Here is a 19,093-nt window from a genome sequence, read left to right on the forward strand (position 1 = left end):
CCATTATTTTCCCAGTTGAAAGTTGAAGAAACTGAGGTCCCGATTGGCAAAGTGAATTGCCCAAATTTGAAGAGTGATGTCAATCTCCTGCTCATTTCAAAATGCCATGCCATTATGCCAGATAAAATGCTATTCCAGAATGAGGAAGGAAGAACTGAATTCTGACTGGTGAAATGAGGCAGTAATTTAGTGGTTATTATAAATAATTCCTGGTAGTCTAGATTACAAAATCTGCAGAATTTTATGATTTTTCTCTTTTCTTCTGTTTACAGTGACGACTAAATTTTAAGTAACACAAGACATATTTTTCTTCATGGCTATGAAATGATCTACCTTTTCCTCCATCTACCCATATGTTTATGTATTTATAGTTCTGTCTATCCATCTCTTTTTTCCAAACCTATACTTGTTACATACCTGTTTATATTAATCAAGATATATCAGATATGGTAAATCGTTTGGAATCCCCACTTTCCATTCAGGAGACTGAACCAAAGGGAGACAAACCCTTTGTTTGGGCAGATTACAGAACGTTGAAGTAAATGTAAAATTCTGGGATGGCAGTGGCATTTTTTTAAGATGCTCTTACTCATATCCAGTATGCAGCAATCTGAAGTTCTTTTATGAATTTCTGAAAGAAAAAGATTATGTTCTTAGCTAATCCATTCCTGTGGATATGAGACCCCTTTGATTGGACTACGTCAGTGAGGCAGGTCTCAGGTTCAGTCTCCACCCCTTCACTGGAGCTGATATAAAAGGAGACACAGAGTGAGACTCACACAGGAAAGGGTAGCTGTGCCATTTTTTACCCTTCCTATGAGAGAAGACTCAAGGATTGCTCTCATGAAGCTCCCAAGAGACTGGGTCCACAGTGTAGCTCAAGACTGAAGACAGGAGTCAAATGACTGATAGCTCACAGCTGAACTTGGCAAGAAAGCAGAGTAGCCAAGACTGAGAGAGGAGGCCTGGTAAGAGACAAGCCATATCCTTAGTTGCCCATAGCTGAAATCCAGCAGATGGTAGATTCTGTAAGAGAAGGCAAGGGCCCCAGCAGAGATCAGAGGCCATTTTTGCTATATGACAGAATCTCCAGCAGCTGAATTTGGTGAGAAAGCATCTCTGCTGGTGCTTTGATTTGGACATTTTGCAGCCTCAGAACTATAAGCTTTTACCCCTAATAAATTTCCCCTTATACAAGCCAAATAATTGATGGTACTTTGCATCAGCAGCCCTGTGCAAGCTAAGATGCAATCCTATGCTAACTTCCCTTAAAATCCTTATATACTGTTTTGTAAACAGAGATGGATCCATTTTAATTTTAGCATTGTTTACGATGACTGAAAATGCTTATTTGCTAAAATAAAGAGTTAATACATAGTAAACATAATAGGTCAAGAAATCCTATAAATTCCTCATTAAGAAGGTATCTGGTTCACCAGTTGAATCTATTCTCCAAAGTGAGTAAAGTGATTATTACAGAATATGAAATCAATAATAATTTGTTGAAGAAATGAATGCCAAGGAATAAATGCTTTAACTGTTTGATGTTGTTGAAACTGCCTATAAATAGTAGATATTAGGCATAAGTTAAGTGGAAATGACACTTGGGATGCTTCTAATATCTGAGTGGCATTACAAAAATCAGTGTGATAGAGTTAAGAGGAGGCTGACTGGTGTTAGAAGGTATAAGTTCAAGTCGGCCTCACCCATTAACCTTGACAAAACAGCTGAATTTGTCTGGGTCTCAGTTGCTCTCTCTAAAATTCCTTTCCTAATAAAATGGAAAAATTGTATAAAAAATTCCTAAGAGTCCCTTCTAGCTCTAAACATTTATGATTAAACTATTTCAAGGTCTGCACTAGGAAGAATGATCATTTGATCCATTTTGATAACAATTCCGATGTATTTGCAAAGTATTCCAAAGAATTACTGGTTAACCTAAAAACATTTACTAGCTTGAACAAGCCCATAGTTCTTCCGAATAACTCAATAACATCAATAGACAGCGACCATTTCTTCTTACTTCTGAGGAAATACTTTGGTGTTGGCTTCCTGCTTGACCGCTACCTCAGTATCACATCCTCTTCATGTCCTAACATAGTGTCATTAGCAGATGTCTAAGTCTTACTCAGAGAGCGGTGGCTCTGGAAATGACTTGACCTGGAAGAAGACAGAGCAGCCCAAGAATTAAGAGTCCACAAGCCACATGATTTCCGGCGCTTTTGTTCTGCTAGGGGGCTTAGCTTAAAGAAAATAGAATGGACTCTTGATCCTATGACTTATGAGCTCTTGTCCCTGTGACTTCTTTCCTTCTATACTTGTGAACACTCACCTGATGACTGGGAGGTAGAAAGGCAGGTAAAGCAATAATTTAGCCAAGCTCAAAGACCTTGGGTAGTAAGCTGATGCCAAATCAAAAGAATTGTTTTAAAGATCAGTATGGGGGTGGGGGGATATTTTCTGGAGTTTTCCTATTATGCAGCAGGCACTTTTATCATACTGAATCTCTTTTAATTCCCTCTGCAAACCAGCATGAAGGTATTATTTTCCCCATATTTACTCAGGAGGAAACTAGGATTAGGAAGGATTCAATAACTTCTACAAGTTATTTATTACTATTGAAGTGGCAGAGATGAGCTTTGAACTCAGATCATTCTGATTCATGACTCTTTCCATAGCAACAAGCTACCTCTTAAATTTAAGAAAACAAACATGAAAATTTTCCAATCTTACAATAAAGTGAGAACCAGAAATAAAAAGGAGAAAATTATGTCCATGGCCTTGAGGCAGTTTTGTCCAAAAGGGGTAGATACCAGGAAAAAGGAGAGAAACAAGGATGTTGAATTTGTAAAATGAATGCCAACACATTTTGCAATTACATAAGAAAATATATTTGATAATACAATCTGCTTTTCCTCATTCTAAAAGTAATAAATACTTACGGAAACAAGAGGAAAATGAGCAAAAAAAGGAAAATAAGACACTCCTATATTATATATTATCAACATTTCGTTATTTATCTTTCTAGCCTTGCACATGTATTCTTCATACCAAGATCTCATTTATTTAGATGGCACTGATTCAACACTGATGATAAATCATACACAGGTTACATTATATCTGTCATATAACAGAAATTTAATAAATAATTGTTGAATGAATGGGTGCATGAATGCATTAACTACATCATATGAGGAAAATGGAGAATTTACAAGCCATTAGGCAAGTTTTAACACATAGGTTGAATGCCCTGTCCCAACCCATGGGCTTGTAAATGGAGAACTTACAAGCCGTTAGGCAAGATTCAACACATAGGTTGAATGCCCTGTCCCAACCCTTGTCAAGGATTTTACTATTTTCAAATAACTATATTAGAAAACAATATAAAACAAGCTAGAAGAAGGATTCAAATAAACCACAACACTGTATAAATGAAAAAAAAAAATTTTGTACATTCTTAGGGCCACTTATACTACTTAGTTCCAGTGAACAGCAAAGACCTAGGTGTTCAGAGTTGCTTACAATAAATCTATTACAATTCATCTTTTTTATTCTATTACAAAGAAAACATCTCATTTGTTGAGAGTAAGTCCTCTACAAAACAGAAATGTTCTCAAGCATCGATGAGTCTCTCTATAATAATGCTCTTGGACATGTTTTCTCCCCTTACTCAACCTTTATTTTCCTTAGCTGCTAAAGTATTTGAAGCACATGTTCCTAGAACAGTACCTTGGGATCTTGAAGCTTCCTCTCTAATTCTGTTTGCAAATAAATCCACATCATGAGGTAAGACACATAATTTAAAAATTAGGTAGTTTATACCAAATCATTTCTTCTGAAACTTCAGATGTTTCAGTGCCATATCTCAATTTGCTCGAGATTTGTGTGCCAGCCAAGCACAGGCCCTGTGATTGCATACAGTCTTTAAGTACCTGATTATCATGGTACTGGCCATCTTGCCATCTAAAGACTGACTATGCCATCACTCAATCAATGATATTTTTCTAGTCAATATATCTACTCAAGATATATTGTATACACAAACCTTACATTAAATCTATATATGTGATTAATGAAATTGCTTTTGCTTATTATCAGATATTTGCATGGTCACATATTTTTGGATATAGTAGGATAGATGAAACAGTTAATAGCTCCTAAAGGGTCAAAATCCCATGCCTAGTTGCTTGCTAATGGTGAGTACTTGTAAATTTTAAGATTCCAACATTTTTCTACATTTAAACAATTTGTCTTTATTACTTTCAGTCAGTATTGGGGAAGAAAAATAGAAAATCATCTACCTCTTTATTTGTGTATATATATTTCTATAACATCTATTCACTATGTCTTCATCTAGCCATCATTTCTTTATCTCTCAAACTATGTCTTAATCACTTATTTTCTCTACCTCTTGCTTTGTTCTTGAAACACAGGCATATTGTGTCACTTGCCTCTTCAAAAATCTTAATGATACCTCATGGTCTCTATATCTCCATCTGGACATCTTGGTAGTCTTCAAGGTCCTTTCAAAAATAGACCACCTTTCTATCCTTGAATTTATTATACAATTAGCTCATGGTTGCCCAAATATATCCTACCCTGCTAGCCTTTGCCCTTGTTTATGGCATTGCCTCTAGGCTGTGATATCCTTCCTACCTTACTCTGTAAGGTCTCTTTCTTCCTTCAATGACTGTCTGCATGTGGGCTAGAGGGTGGATCCAGTGATAAGCTCTCTATTGTATATACAGCCTTGTTCGTGGTTTCTTTTACTTTGTTTCATGTAATTTTTATTTAAGCAAATAGCTTGTGATTCTAGGGGTAAATATTTAATATACAAGGGATAGATGAGATGTTGCAGAATTAGTTTTCTTCTTGGTTCTCTCATTTTATAGCTACATAACTTTGAACATGTCATGTGCCCGCTCAGAAATACAATTTCCTCATTTGTGAAATAAGGAAAGGTGTTAAATTAGGTATCACTTCTTCCAGTGAGTCCTCCTTGATCCTCCTGGATCCTTGCCTTTCTAAGTGGCCTCATAGGAAGAAACAAACCCTTGTATACTCTAGTGGTATTAACTGCTGTTGTGGTTGTTTTAATTTGTCTCACTGCTTAGATTAAAAAAATAATAATGAAGTCAGTGACTTTGGTAAGGCAAGTGAGGGAAGGCTATCTAGGCGAGCTACGGTGGGCCAGGGGAACTGGTAGAACGGACGGGCTTCCTGCTCTCCGCAGGGGCATGGGCGAGTCCCGCCCTCCCTGTCTGGCGAACCGGCCGCCCGCTCTTCGCCGAGGTACGGGCGAGCCACGCCCTCTCGACCGTTCCCGCCTCACCGCCGAGCCCGACCTACTGCCTCCCCCTCTTCCCCCTCGCCGGGGCCACGCCATCCAACGACCACTAGCCAATCCCCGCCGGCCAACTTTCACATCGCCTAACTCCCACCAGCTCCAACTGACCAATGCCCCACACGCCGTCTCCTGCCTGCTCCGTCCCCTCACCCCACAATATATATTGTCCAGCACTTCCTGAATAAAGCAGACCGCACATTACCACCATTCGCCGTCTCCGCAGCATTCTTCACGCCCGCTGTGCGTCCACCTGACCCCTCACCTCAAGCAGCCTGGGCAAAGCCAGAGGAACCCCCATACATCAGGCAAGCCCATACCAGAGGACAGATTTCAAATTCTGAGTCTTGCCTCACCCCCAAGAAGCAAAGTAAGGGCCATGGGGTGGGCTTCGCTGGGGATTGCAGAGGCAGAAGAGAGTTGGCAGAAGGGAGTTGACACCCAGCAGGCCAGCCGACCAGGGGAGTGCACACACATTCATTCTTCCACTGGTCATTTAGTGTACATGATTGCCATTTGTGTGTGTATGTGTGTTTGCAACTCAACACAAATCTCTTCTTTTAGTAACCATATTGTCACTTTCTGCAAACCCTTTCTCATCTCATGGGTTTCTGCAGGGGTTCCACATTTGGCTGAGGACCACGTACCTTAAGTTTAAACCAATTAGTATAAGTCTTCCTTCTGGCTTCATAGGTTTTAAACATGACCCAATTAGAATCAATGGTAAGAAATGAGCTTTTGCAGAGAGGGAACAGAATTGAGAACTAGAGAGAAAAACCATATCTAATTTTTACTATATTCTAAGAAAATTTGTAACCAGCTATCAAGGAAGCGACTTCTATGTCTAGACTTTTTAGGTAAATAAATTACTCACTTTTTAAAAATGCATTTAGAGTCATTTTTAAAATCACTTACAATGAAAAAGATACAAAGAAGATTACAACATGATCTTTATTCTCAAAGAGCTTACATATTAGAAAAGAAATAATATTGTAAACAGATAACTGCAATTCACCAGGGTAATATTAGAGAAATATATGGAATACATTTTTGGAAGGCAAGACACATATATACAAGTGACTTAGGGAGAGTCATGGAAGATGACACAGAGGAGAAAATACTTGAGCTGTCCTTTGAAGAATGGGCAAGGTGTTCATTAGATTAAAGGGGAGAAGTTATTTCAGGCAAAGGGAACAGCCTGTGCAAAGGCATGGAGATGTGAAAGGGCAGTAAGCACTTCAGCGTGACTGGGTGGTGAACTGGCTCTGCAGGAGTGATGTGAATGAAGCCTGAAGAAATAGGTGGTGACAGATCTTAAAAGCCTTGAGTGGCATGGTCAGGTATCTGAACATTCTCCTGAGTGTGAGGAGGAGCCATTGAAGAATTTTGAAGGGTAGAGGGGCATGATCATTTTAGCCCTTGAGGAAGTTCACATGGAACATTCATTCAGAGGCAGGAGTGGGTATGGAGAAAACTTAGGAGACCTTGGCATTAACCTGAAAAAAGGGATAATGTATGCTTAAAGTAAGGTCATAATAGCGAAAGTAGGGGGAAACTTTAAAGAGATATGTTAAGGATTGTGGTCATTTCCTGAATTTTAACTTTGTATTCTAATATTCAATAACCTATTTTGTACTTGGTAAGTAGTCTTAGGATGTAGTAATGAGTAAAACTAAGATTATTGATTCTGGAGCAAGATTGGATTTGTGTTAAGATTATAAAATATACAGTGGTGGGAGCTGGGATCAAGAAAGTGGTCAAGGCCAAATCATGAAGACCAAATCAAACTAGTTGATTTCTACTTTATCCTAAATATACTGGTATGTCACCTGAAGCCCAAGGCACTGTGAGGAGATAGCAGGTGTGGGAAGGTGATGATGCAGAAGACTCTGGTCTACATGGCAGGCAGAGAGATCCCCATGATTGTTTCAGTATCTTCATACCAGACCATATAGGATTTCTGTTTATATCCTCCCACAGTCTCTCACATAGAACTTTGGCCATAATAGGTCCTAAATAAATCATTATTGACTGAACAAATGAAGAATAAGGGAAGAACAAGCAAATGAGTGTGCAGATGAATGAATGAATGCATACAAGGATAATTGGAGTATGGGGAGGGGCAGGTGAAAACACACAAAAGGGCAAGTGAACAAATGACTGGGTTTCCCATGTGTTTCCAAGGATTAAGTAGTTTCCATAGAATGCCAAGTGCATGTCTTGGTCTCACAGCATGAGACTCTGGCAGGCTAAAAGGAAAAGAATAAACTTCATTGTTTTATTTAGAGAACAGCTGTTGATCATGAGCTGTAAATTTTTTCCTAATGTAATGGCCATTGAGAGGAAGCCCTAATACGTCACAGAATTAAGCAGTGCCAAAAATGGCTGTAACCCTCTCAGGGCCTCGTGAGGCTGGCCTACCGAATAATGCTGCTTAAGTGTTTGTGGTCATACCCAATCTACTCTTAAATTGGAAACTGTGCTGGGTTGGACAATGTGTATTCAAAACAGGGAAACCTGCTTAAATAACCTCTGCTCTTAAGAAAAAGGCTTTTCCAAATAAAGCAAGGCTATCAACTGAAAAGATTAAAATAAATTACAACTTGTTCTCATAATAAAAATGAGGCAATTTAGATTCACGCTGTGTCCTCATTTCACTCCCTAGAGATTAAGCTGGACAATAAGCACTTGATGAGAAAGTTTGGCATTTTATTTTTGTCAAACACCCAGGTCATCACAACAGCTGAGGGGTTGATCAGGTTTCTATAAAAGGAGGTTGAGAGGAAAGGGTTAATGGCACTCCCTGGCACCAGATGAACTTTGTGCCCTGAGTGGGACTTTAGTCTGCAACCATTTTCCTTAGAGGTTTTTCAGGCAAGATACAGAGGAAAGGCATGGGATTTGGAGTGACATGAGTTTCAATGAAGGATAGAACAGTTTTATACTGTGTCACCTCAGTCAAGCCACTTAGATTTTCCAAGCCTCTGTTTCTTCATTTGTAACATGGGAAAAACAATCTCTGTCTTTTAGAGAGAATGTACAGCAAAGGCTGAATGTAATAATTAATTCCTGGTAGAACAAATAAATAACCTGTGACATTAACTGAAGAATGATGGTGGTCTAATAGTCAGAAAACAGAGTTTTAATGGTGGTACTTTCATTGACTATCCATGCGACACTGAGAAATTCTTTTACATGAATGGCTGGAACCAGATGAGTGACATTTTTAAAAACTATCTTTAGCAAGGTCAAGGATTTAGAGTGGACATTCAGTTTCCTGGGTATGGTAGTTGAAGGAGGTGTTATTGCATCAACAAGGAGAGGGACATTTGCTTTTATACTGAAACCAAACTCTCTTAAGTATGTACCAAAAGTCTATTCCAAGGGGAAGTAAATTTTTCCTGAGTATTCTGTCCTTAAAAATAATCCCCAAGCAATTTAAGGTCAATGGAATTATGTCCTAGATACTACTCATGGCACTCTTCAATTAGAACGACTATGGCCTTGCATCAGGCCCAGAGGGAGGAATCATGAGTCATCAAAGAGAGACACTATGACAGCCCACGGAAACTGAACAGATGGAGAAAAACCAAGGCTGCCACATCATCACTTGCTCAGCCTGACAAAGTCATCTAGACTCCATCTCTTACTCCAATCATTTGGTCCAATCACTCCACAAATCCTATTGGATCTAACTTCTAGATATCATTAGAATCCATCCAATTCTCTCAAATGCCTATTACCCAAGTTCAAATCCAATTTGCTTCTCAGTTGGATACTTTGACAGATTCTAACCGGACTTAAAAGTTCCAGCATTAGTCTTTTCCAAGCCATTTTATCTGCTGCACCCTGATCAGAACCTTCTTTTCGTGGTTTCCCATTATCCTTAAGGAATACTCCAAATTCCTTGACTAAAGACTCTTGCGAAGTGCTTCATATCCAGGCCTCCACTAATCTCCTGTGCCACATCTGCAACCACTCATGCCCTATGCTTAGCTCCAGCCATCCTGAACTTATTTCTGGCCCTGCAACCCGACATGATCTGACTTAATTCCCAATCTTCACGTATCTGCTCTCCCTACCTGGCATACTTTCCTCCTTCTTTGCTTCCCCTCCCCAATCCTCAACTTTTTGTCAAAATGATTGTTACTCATTTTTCTGATCTCAGTTTAGAATTAGTACTTCCAAACCCATTCCTTTTCCCAACCCATTTCCATCACCACTTTCAGGCTTGATTGCATGGTCCTATGTGCTCTCATGTCACCTCCATAATGCACTCTTTTTTCCTTATATTTCATTGTGATTGTTTAAATTGCCTACCTCCATCTGCTAAATGGTAAGTTCTGTGAAAGCAGGTATATTAATCAGCCAAAGGGGTGCTGATACAAAATACCAAAATCTGTTGGCTTTTATAAAAGGTATTTATTTGGGGTAGATTACAGTTACCAGGTCATAAAGCATAAGTCACTTCCCTCACCTCTGTTGCCACATGTTGGAGCAAGATGGTTGCCAAAGTCTCCAAGGGTTCAGGCTTCCTCTTCCTCTTAAGGCTCCATGGTCGGTCCCAGCTTTTTCCAATGTCAGCTGTAGGCTGGGATAAGTCTTGTCTCTCTCCAGAGGCTCATTTCTCTCTAGTCTCAGCTGCTCTGCTCTCTTCACAAGGCCAACTGTAAACTCTCAGGAGAACAGCTCATCTCTTTTCCCAGAGCCACTGCCGTGTGTGATGGAGACTTCTCTCTTTCCTCATATATCTGCTTCTCTGTGTATTTACTTCCCAGGGCTCCGGCATTAATACTCCACTACTGTCTCCTCTGCCATGTCATTTTCTCTGTGAGTTCCCGCCCACAAAAGGAGTAAGGACTCAATGTCCTAATGATTTGGCCCAATCAAAACCTTAATCATAATTTCATCATATAAGAGTGAAACCTCTGAATCCAATACAATCTAATACACACAGAGGGACAGACTAATTTACAAACATAATCCAATATCCATCTTCAAAATTCATAAATAATACCAAACTGCTACAGAAGGGATTCTGATAGCCATGTTCATATAGGATCTCCTGGAACAGACCATAATGCATAAAAGAAGTATAGACACACACTTGCATGAAGAAATGAATAGGAAACAGGACCAAGTCCTGAATATAGTGCTCACTATTTCTTTGACCTTGGACAGACCACTGAAAATCTTGGAAACTTACTATAGCAGTTTGATATTGTTTATGAATTCCAAAATAGATATTGGATTATGTTTGTAAACTGGTCTGTTCCTCTGGGCTTATTAGATTGTATTAACTTCAAAGGTTTCACTTTTACTTGATTAAATTATGATTAGGGGGAAGCATACTTGGCCCAATGGATAGGGCGTCCACCTACCACAAGGAAGGTCCACCTCCTTGACCCGTGTGGAGCTGGCCCATGCACAGTGCTGATGCATGCAAGGAGTACTGTGCCACCCAGGGGTGTCCCTCGTGTAGGGGAGCCCCATGAGCAAGGAGTGCGCCCAGTAAGGAGAGCCACCCAGCGCGAAAGAAAGTGCAGCCTGCCCAGGAATGGCACTGCACACACGGAGAGCTGACACAACAAGATAACGCAACAAAAAGAAACACAGATTCCCGGTTCCACTGATAAAGATAGAAGTGGTCACAGAAGAACACACAGTGAATGGACACAGAGAACAGACAACTTGAGGGGAGGGGGAATAAATAAAAAAATAAATCTTAAAAAAAAATTATGATAAGGGCTTTGATTCGGCCCATGCCAGTAGTTTAACAGAGAAAATGACAGGGCAGAGAAGAGAGTTGGAGTTTTGATGCTGGAGCCCCAGGAAGTAAACACACAGAAGAAGAAAACAGGAATAGAGATGGCTCCATAGGCATAGCAGAGGTCCCAGGAAGAGAGACAGCTTGATACAGCTGACCTAGTGGAGAGAACAGAACAGCTGAGCCCTGAAAGAAATGAGCCCCTGGGAGAGAGAGATTTAGGAGGAAGAGGAAGGCTGAACCCTTGCAGAGACCGACAGTCAAATTGCTCCAACACATGACAACAGACTTTGGGGAGGGAAGTAATTTACACTTTATGGCCTTATGAATGTAAGCTTCTACCCCAAATAAATACCATTTATAAATGCCAATATTTCTGGTACTTTGCATCAGAACTCCCTTAGCTGACTAAACACTATTCTCAGTAGAAAAAAATAAAAACTCCCTGGCTTCTTTGCTGCTTGATTGAGAGACTTCTATTAGATCAGGTATGAAAAACATGAAAACAGTGACATGTGATATCCACAAGCTGGACTCCATTATTGTTTTTCACCATTTGCTTCCTCTTTGGAGACATATCAGCTTCAGTACTAGGAGAAATAACAGGAGAGGCCCTCTAAATTCTTTGCAGTCTAGTTCTGAGGAAATGGCTAGCTTGCTGACTGCTTAAAAAACAATTTCCCTGAATTTGACTTTGATTTCAGTCTGTCCTATTAGATTGTACCTTCCGAGAAGAGCCATTTGTTTTTGAAAACAAGTTGTACTCTGTGTTCTTATGTTACTTAATTCACCAGCACCATCTGCTCTGCTGTTATGCCCAATTTGAATCAGGAGAAAATGATTCTTTCTGCTTTTACATCCTGAGGAAAACACAGACTTCACAAAAGGCAAGAAGGAGGAAGCTATCTATGGCCAGTAGATTGGGGGATTTGGGTACCTGCTTTGTCAAGTCAGCATGATGATGAGAGTGGGCCTGGAGCTAAGGGTGAGTCAAGACTTGATATTCTGAATTCCACGCTGCCTGGAATGGCTTGCCACCTTAGGGAAACAGGCTGGAGAGATGACATCTTTGTTTGGCTTTTAGAGTAATCCTCTGAATTCCAAAGAAAGAGCAAGGTGTCTTACATAACAGTTGTAAGGCCTTGGCAAAGATGCAAATTTAACACAATGATCCCTGGGTATTTATGTATTGACCAGAAATTTTCTTTGATAATCTCTGGGTTATGAGTGTCTGTATACATTTGTGCGTGTGTGTGTATGCAAGAGAGAGTGAAAGAGAGAGATTGTTAATCTCGGGGTATTAAGCTCATATGTTTGTACAGTAGGTGATGTCGAATGGGAGAGTAGATGAAGTAAGGTAAAATGCATACGTGAAATTATAAGCCAATAAGGCAGGGTGCTTTCCAGATATTCCTAAACCAGACTCTGGTTGAAGCACTGTACTTTAGTGCCAAAGAAGGATTTATTCCTTGGAAACAAGCAATACAGTAAAAGCCGGCCCTCAATTTCCTATAACAACAAGCTCTGAATTTGGCCTCCATCTCACTAGGGACGAACTGTGCCAAGAAGCCAAAGAAGTCAGAACCCGCACCCACAAAGGCTGGTCTCAATTCAGCAAAAGATGTTCTTCTGAAGTGATGGGAGCCCTGGCCTCCATCCTGCCCACCCACTGAGCCACTCCGCATTCTCCTACTAGCTCTCTCTTTTCCTTCTTTCTTTCTGCTGGGGCAAAGAAGAAGGTAACTTTTCCCATTGAGACTCCCTGAGAAGTCAACTCCTCCATCAGTTTAACTTTCATGTTTATTTAGAGTATGCCCTAGGCTAGAATGAACTGTGTCTTTTTAGTATGGAGTAGGCCAATCTGATTGTGCCTACCCTAGTAATGACTGTGACAATGGAAGAACAGGGTGGGAGAAACACAAATGGATGCAGTTCTCCACTGCCAGAGACTTCTGATAATTCCTGGAGATGGCTTAAGCCTCTTCCATCAAATAAGCTCTTTTTAAAAATCTATTTGGAAACTACTTTTTTCCCCTAAAGCAACTGATGTTTTTCAGCATTTTCCAATTTCCCCCAGTTGTTACAAATATTACACAAAATAATTATGTTAATAGCAGCACCAGTTATTGATTCTCCATGTCCTAACTGTGCTTAATACTTGATGGAAATTGTCTCTAATTTCCCCATAATTCTGTAAGCTGTAACTGGGTCTACCACGCACACAATCTCATTGTTCCTCACATTAGTATTCTGAGGAGGGTGATTTCAGAGCAAAGAACAGAGACACCCTGGGGTTACCATAGGTGATGGGGTTTATTTCGAGGATATGTGAGGACATGAGTAATCACCCAAACTGCCCTAAATGGTTGAAAAGCCTGTTCTCAGGGAATTAGAATAACATCAATGACATCTTAGATCTAGCAGTCCATTTTTTCCATCTGCTGCTCTCATGACTCAGTTGTTCTTCATCCCTGCTTCTGCCTAATGCTTATTCTCAAGAAAGAGATTTTAACAGGGCTATTTGGTACCACTCAAAAAAGAGAATCCTTGTTAGTGGGTTTTCCTTCCAGGTTTTCACATAGGACATTTGCCAATCTAGACTCCGGACTTGATTCCTATTCTCAAGTCCGTTCTGCAGTAGCCAGGGTTATTCGGTTCCTATCGAACAAATCATGAAGATTTATACTTAAGGAACTTCTACACCTGCTTTTGTTCTAGAGAGGTTCTTGAAGGTTTTTCATGGTCTGCCAAATAAAGATGATGTAATCCCATTTACAAATGAAGGAACATAGGCTCATGAATTTAAATGACTCATCCAGGGAGACAAAGACGGTCAGTGCCATTACTCAGATTTGAATCTAGGTTCATATGTCTTCCTAGCTGTTTTTACCACCATGCTTTATTGTCCCCTTGAGTTTGCAATTGTTGCTAATTGAAACATTTATATATTTATGTTTCCAATTCTTGCCTTAGTAAAGACAGCAGTCTTTTCTGATCATAAGCTGGCATGAATACAAAAATATTGATAGAGAAAATGAAAATTACACAACTAAATAATAGTGGACCAGGGGATGTCATAGGAAGATAAATTTGTGGACTATTTGGGAAATGTATCTCTTGGAGCCTAGAGTGACCCATCTGCCTGGTGGTAAAAAGAAAGAGACATGCAGAAACATATTCAAAGGAAGGTAAGAAAATACAGTTATATAAATTTGAGACTTAATAATGACCATGGCTCATAGTTGAGGGATAGAAAATAACTACAGTAGGAATCCTCTTGTCATACTCTATCAAGACTGTAAGTTGGCTGGATAATCAAAAAATTAGTAAAAAATGAGAAAATCATAGAACATGATGCATGTATATCTTAAATATTTCATTTTAAGGCAAAGTTACTAAAATATATTTTATTGGTTCATAACTTGATTTAGGTCCAAGACCTTATCAATTAGTTGGATCCATTAATTGGAATTTTACATTGCCTTTCTCACAGAAACATTATGCACAATCTATTATTTTGTATTTTTTTCTTAAGTGAAGGTCAAGTTAGAAAACAAATTGGATCCAGACTGCCTCTAGATCTTTCACAATGGCTTCTCAGACTTTTAAAACCATTTCACCCAAACCCATTACAATTATTTAGTTAATTACTTTAACTGTCTTTTTAAAAGAATTTTTTTAAAATTCTAGAATAATTTAGATTTTCAGGAAAACAGCAAAGATAGTATAGAGAGTTCTCACATATCTCATAACCAGCTTCCTGCATATTAACATCATATATTATGGAATATTTGCCACAATTAATGATCCAATATTGATACATTACTATTAACTAAAGTTCATGTTTTATTCAGATTTCCTTAATTTTTACCTAATATCCTTTTTCTGTCCCTGAATCTCATCTAAGATACAACATTATATTTAGTTATCATGACTCCTTAGGCTTCTCTGGGCTATAAGAGTTTCTCAAATTTTTCTGGTTTTTGATGATCCTGACAGTTTTTTGTAGAATGTCCATCAGTTGTGGTTTGTCTGATGTTTTTCTCAAGATTAGAGGTTTTGAGGCAGAAAATCAGGTGAAGCGCCATTCTCATCCCATCATATCAAGGATACATGCTATCAACGTGACTTGTCACTGTTGATGTTAACCTGATTTGAGTTTTAAAAGGAAATCTTATATACCACTTTTTAAATGTATTTTCATATTTTAACAAAGTAAATATACACATAGAAAAAAGCCTGGAAAGACTGAATCAGTTTTGAATTTCAAAAGCAATTTGCACTTACTGAGTGTTTCCAAAGCATTCCACTTAGTTTTTTAGTATCATAACAGAAATAATTCTCTGTACATATTCTTATTTCATCAGTTTGCATATCTAGTTAAAGCACACAAATATGATAACAAGTATAACTGGCATAAACAGATTTGGGAACAGACACAATTGGCTCTTGGTAAGTATATACCTTAACTGCAGGGAGTGCAAACTGCATGTGTGCAGCAGAGTGCAAAAGTGCACGTGTGCAGCCTTGCTATGAATGTTCAGGATGCACACAGTGGCATCAGGCAGTAAATTACAGAGAGAATGGAGAGCATCAGTTAATCTGTCAAATCAGTTATATTGAGGCTGGATAAAGTGCTTCTAATATAGTTGACTTTGTATATTCTAGAAGAGAAAAAACTCTGTATTTTCCACAGAATAAACACCAGGAAAGCATGTTGCATGGCTGAGAAATGCCACCTAGAAACAGTCTCATAAACCACTCCTCTCAAAATGATCTACTAAATATTTACAAGTCCAAGAATTGGTCATATGGAGAAGAAAGGCAACTTACCAAATCATGTATGTATCAGTTACCAAATTAGTGATTAGTTTTTTAATTAAATTAATTTATATGATTCTATAGTAAAAAAATAACTTCACTCTATTTCAGATATTTCCTGGGAGTGTTGGGGACAGTATGGGGTATGTAAAGCATATCCTTTACATCTTTTGATCATAAAGGAGAAAAACAGAACAACACAGAACTAGAGTTAGCCAGAGATCCACACATGGTTTTTTTAAAGGACACAAGCCTAGGATGGTGCTTCAGAGGTAATCACCGGACATTGTAAATCCTCACAGGGCCCACTGGATGGAATGGAGGAGAGTATGGGCCATGATGTGAACCATTGTCTATGAGGTGCAGAGGTGCCCAGAGATGTACTTACCAAATCCAGTGGATGTGTCATGATGATGGGAACGAGTGTTGGGGGGGGAGAGGGGGGATGGGGGGTGGGGTTGAATGGGACCTCACATATATATTTTTAATGTAATATTATTACAAAGTCAATTAAAAAAAAAAAAGAATAAAAAAAAAAAAAAAGAAGTCCAATTAAGACTTGTAGGGCAGCGCATTTGGCCCAGTGGTTAGGGTGTCCGTCTACCACATGGGAGGTCTGTGGTTCAAACCCTGGGCCTCCTTGACCTGTGTGGAGCTGGCCCATGAGCAGTGCTGATGCACGCAAGGAGTGCCATGCCACGCAGGGGTGTCCCCCACATAGGGGAGCCCCACGCGCAAGGAGTGCACCCTGTAAGGAGAGGCGCCCAGCGCGAGAGAAAGTGCAGCCTGCCCAGGAATGGTGCTGCACACACGGAGAGCTGACGCAGCAAGATGACGCAATGAAAAGAAACACAGATTCCTGTGCCGCTGACAACAACGGAAGCAGACAAAGAACACGCAACAAATAGACACAGAGAACAGACAAATAGACATAGAGAACAGACAATCGGGGTGGGAGAGTGGGGGGGTGGGGGGGAAAGGGAGAGAAATAAATAAATAAAAATAAATCTTAAAAAAAAAAAAAAAAGGCTTGTACTGCAAGACCTTGGTATGGTAGGCAGAATTCTAAAATGGTCCCCAAGATCCTGTCCCCTGGTGTACATGCTCTGTATAGTCCCCTCTTATGGGGTGTGGCCTGGATCTATGAACATGATGGGAAAGTTGCTCTGTGGTTATGTTACATTTTATAAGATTCCATCATAGCAAACTGGAGGGACATTCTCCTGCTGGCTTTGAAGAAACAAGCAGCCCTGTTATCACAGGGCCACATGACCTGGGAGGGAGGTAGCTAGGAGCTGAGCATAACCCCTGACCAACAGCCAGCAAGTAAATGGAGTCACTGTGCCAAACCACAAGGAACTGAGGTCCACCAACAAGCTGCATGATCATAGAAGACAACCTGAGGACTCAGAGCTCCACGAGATTGCTGCCTCAGCCAGGACCTTGATTTCTACTCTGAGTCCCTGAACAGAGAATGCAGGTAACCCATGCCAGGGGCATAGTAGGTGCTCAGGAAATAGTAAGTCTTATTATTTTTAACCATATGCTCATTTTTGTCCAGATTAGGTGGTTTTAAATTCTTGAAATAAAGTACTGAGGAGAGCTTGTTCCTTTTCGGTGATCTGCTGGTTGGGTGGGAAAAGTCTAATGGATCATGCCTATGTTTCAAGGAAGATTATTCTCCGCTCCCTACAAGTGGTGGAAAAAACACATTCAAACACTCTTTCCACTCTCTCACGTGCTGTCATCAGTTGTATCCCATTAATCAGGGAGTGGGGCTATTGCATCAAATTTGGGCAGAAAGAATTCTATACTATCCCATGTATTTGCTCCAATATGTCCCTTGACATTATGGATATCTTAACTCACTATTTCCAAGACTCTTGCTCTCTTTATTCTAGCAAAACTGGATTATTGGATTTTAAAAAATAAACAAAATGGGAGGTAAAATGAGTTATCCTCAGTCCATATTTAACCATGATAAAATTAATCATGGACTTTATTTCCACCTGGCTTCTTAAGTACATTTCTCAAGTAAGCTGGAACCACTAAGAGAGGAAGGAGCAGTGATACTTCTCTTGAGGTGCCCCACACAACCCCATAATGCTAAGAGATTTTAGCTATGATGCTAGGCAGTACAGAGATGTGGAGGAATTTCAAAAGGGTGCCCTATATAAGAGATTTACCAAGTCTACACAAGTAATGAGGTCAAGAGGAGGTATTATTTGATTTTGGATTGTCAACGACCAGGACATTTATAAGTAGAGTTGGAGCGGCATCTAGACAGAGAGAATCGGTAAGAAATTGTTGGTGCAGTCAGGAAAGGTGGGTTTTGCAAACAATGCAATGGAATTAATGCAGTGTTGCTGGAGTAATGGTATATATGGGAAAGAATTGGGAAATAAAGCTTTTTTTTAAAAAAAATAAAGCTTTTAAAAGTAGGTTTTTTTCTACGGGCAAAGTATAGAAAGCAAAATCTAGGGACTCTGATGTGTTTGGGGAAGCCTTTGAAGGGTCTTAGGAGAATAGTAATTTAAGGTTTGTTGGTAATAAACATCTTTTCCATATAAAATTCTGTTGTGTGTGATAAGTTCAAATATTTGTGTATGTGTTTTTAGTTTGTATTGCTAATATTAAGAGGAGCCAGCTAAAGTATGATATTCATTGAAGCTTGAACTAAGCCAAAATATACTTCTTTGTGTACCTGTGTATGTATTTGTGTTTGTGTGTACATGTAAAAACACAAGATATTTATAAACATTCAATAATTTAGTAAGAATGTCTATTCTTAAACATAAAAAAGTCATTTTTGTTCCTTTCTTGTTAAAGAAACTTACCAGACTTTGGGATTCTCCAAATGTTTTAAGTTAATTTTCAAATGCTTTGGTTAGGCATGTCCAAAAGCCAATGCTTGCCAAGTCCCTTTACCCTTAATTTTCAAACTCACATGTATTCTATTTTTTTTTAATTCATTTACACTTCAGTCATCAAAAAAGCTTTAAGAACACTTGAGTTCCAACAAACATTTGGAGTTTTTGTTATTAAAATTCTGGAAATTGCAATTAGATCTGGGAAACTCAAGATTGGCATTTATTCAGAAATCAGGGCTTCTGATCCTATATATGTGCCTAAGCAAATGCCCATGCCATTAATGAGAATTA

At 39.3% G+C, this 19,093-nt stretch overlaps 1 long non-coding RNA gene across 1 annotated transcript in view; it reads left to right on the plus strand.

The window, feature by feature from the left end:
- Positions 1-799: 799 nt before the first annotated feature.
- Positions 800-19,093, plus strand: part of LOC131273362 (uncharacterized) — a 32,615-nt gene continuing 14,321 nt past the window's right edge. Inside the window, exon 1 of the long non-coding RNA XR_009180576.2 lies at positions 800-968. This is a non-coding gene — a long non-coding RNA (uncharacterized lncRNA). The remainder of the gene's footprint in view (positions 969-19,093) is intronic.

Source organism: Dasypus novemcinctus, chromosome 14 (genome assembly GCF_030445035.2).
Source record: "Dasypus novemcinctus isolate mDasNov1 chromosome 14, mDasNov1.1.hap2, whole genome shotgun sequence".
NCBI classification, from domain to species: domain Eukaryota; kingdom Metazoa; phylum Chordata; class Mammalia; order Cingulata; family Dasypodidae; genus Dasypus; species Dasypus novemcinctus.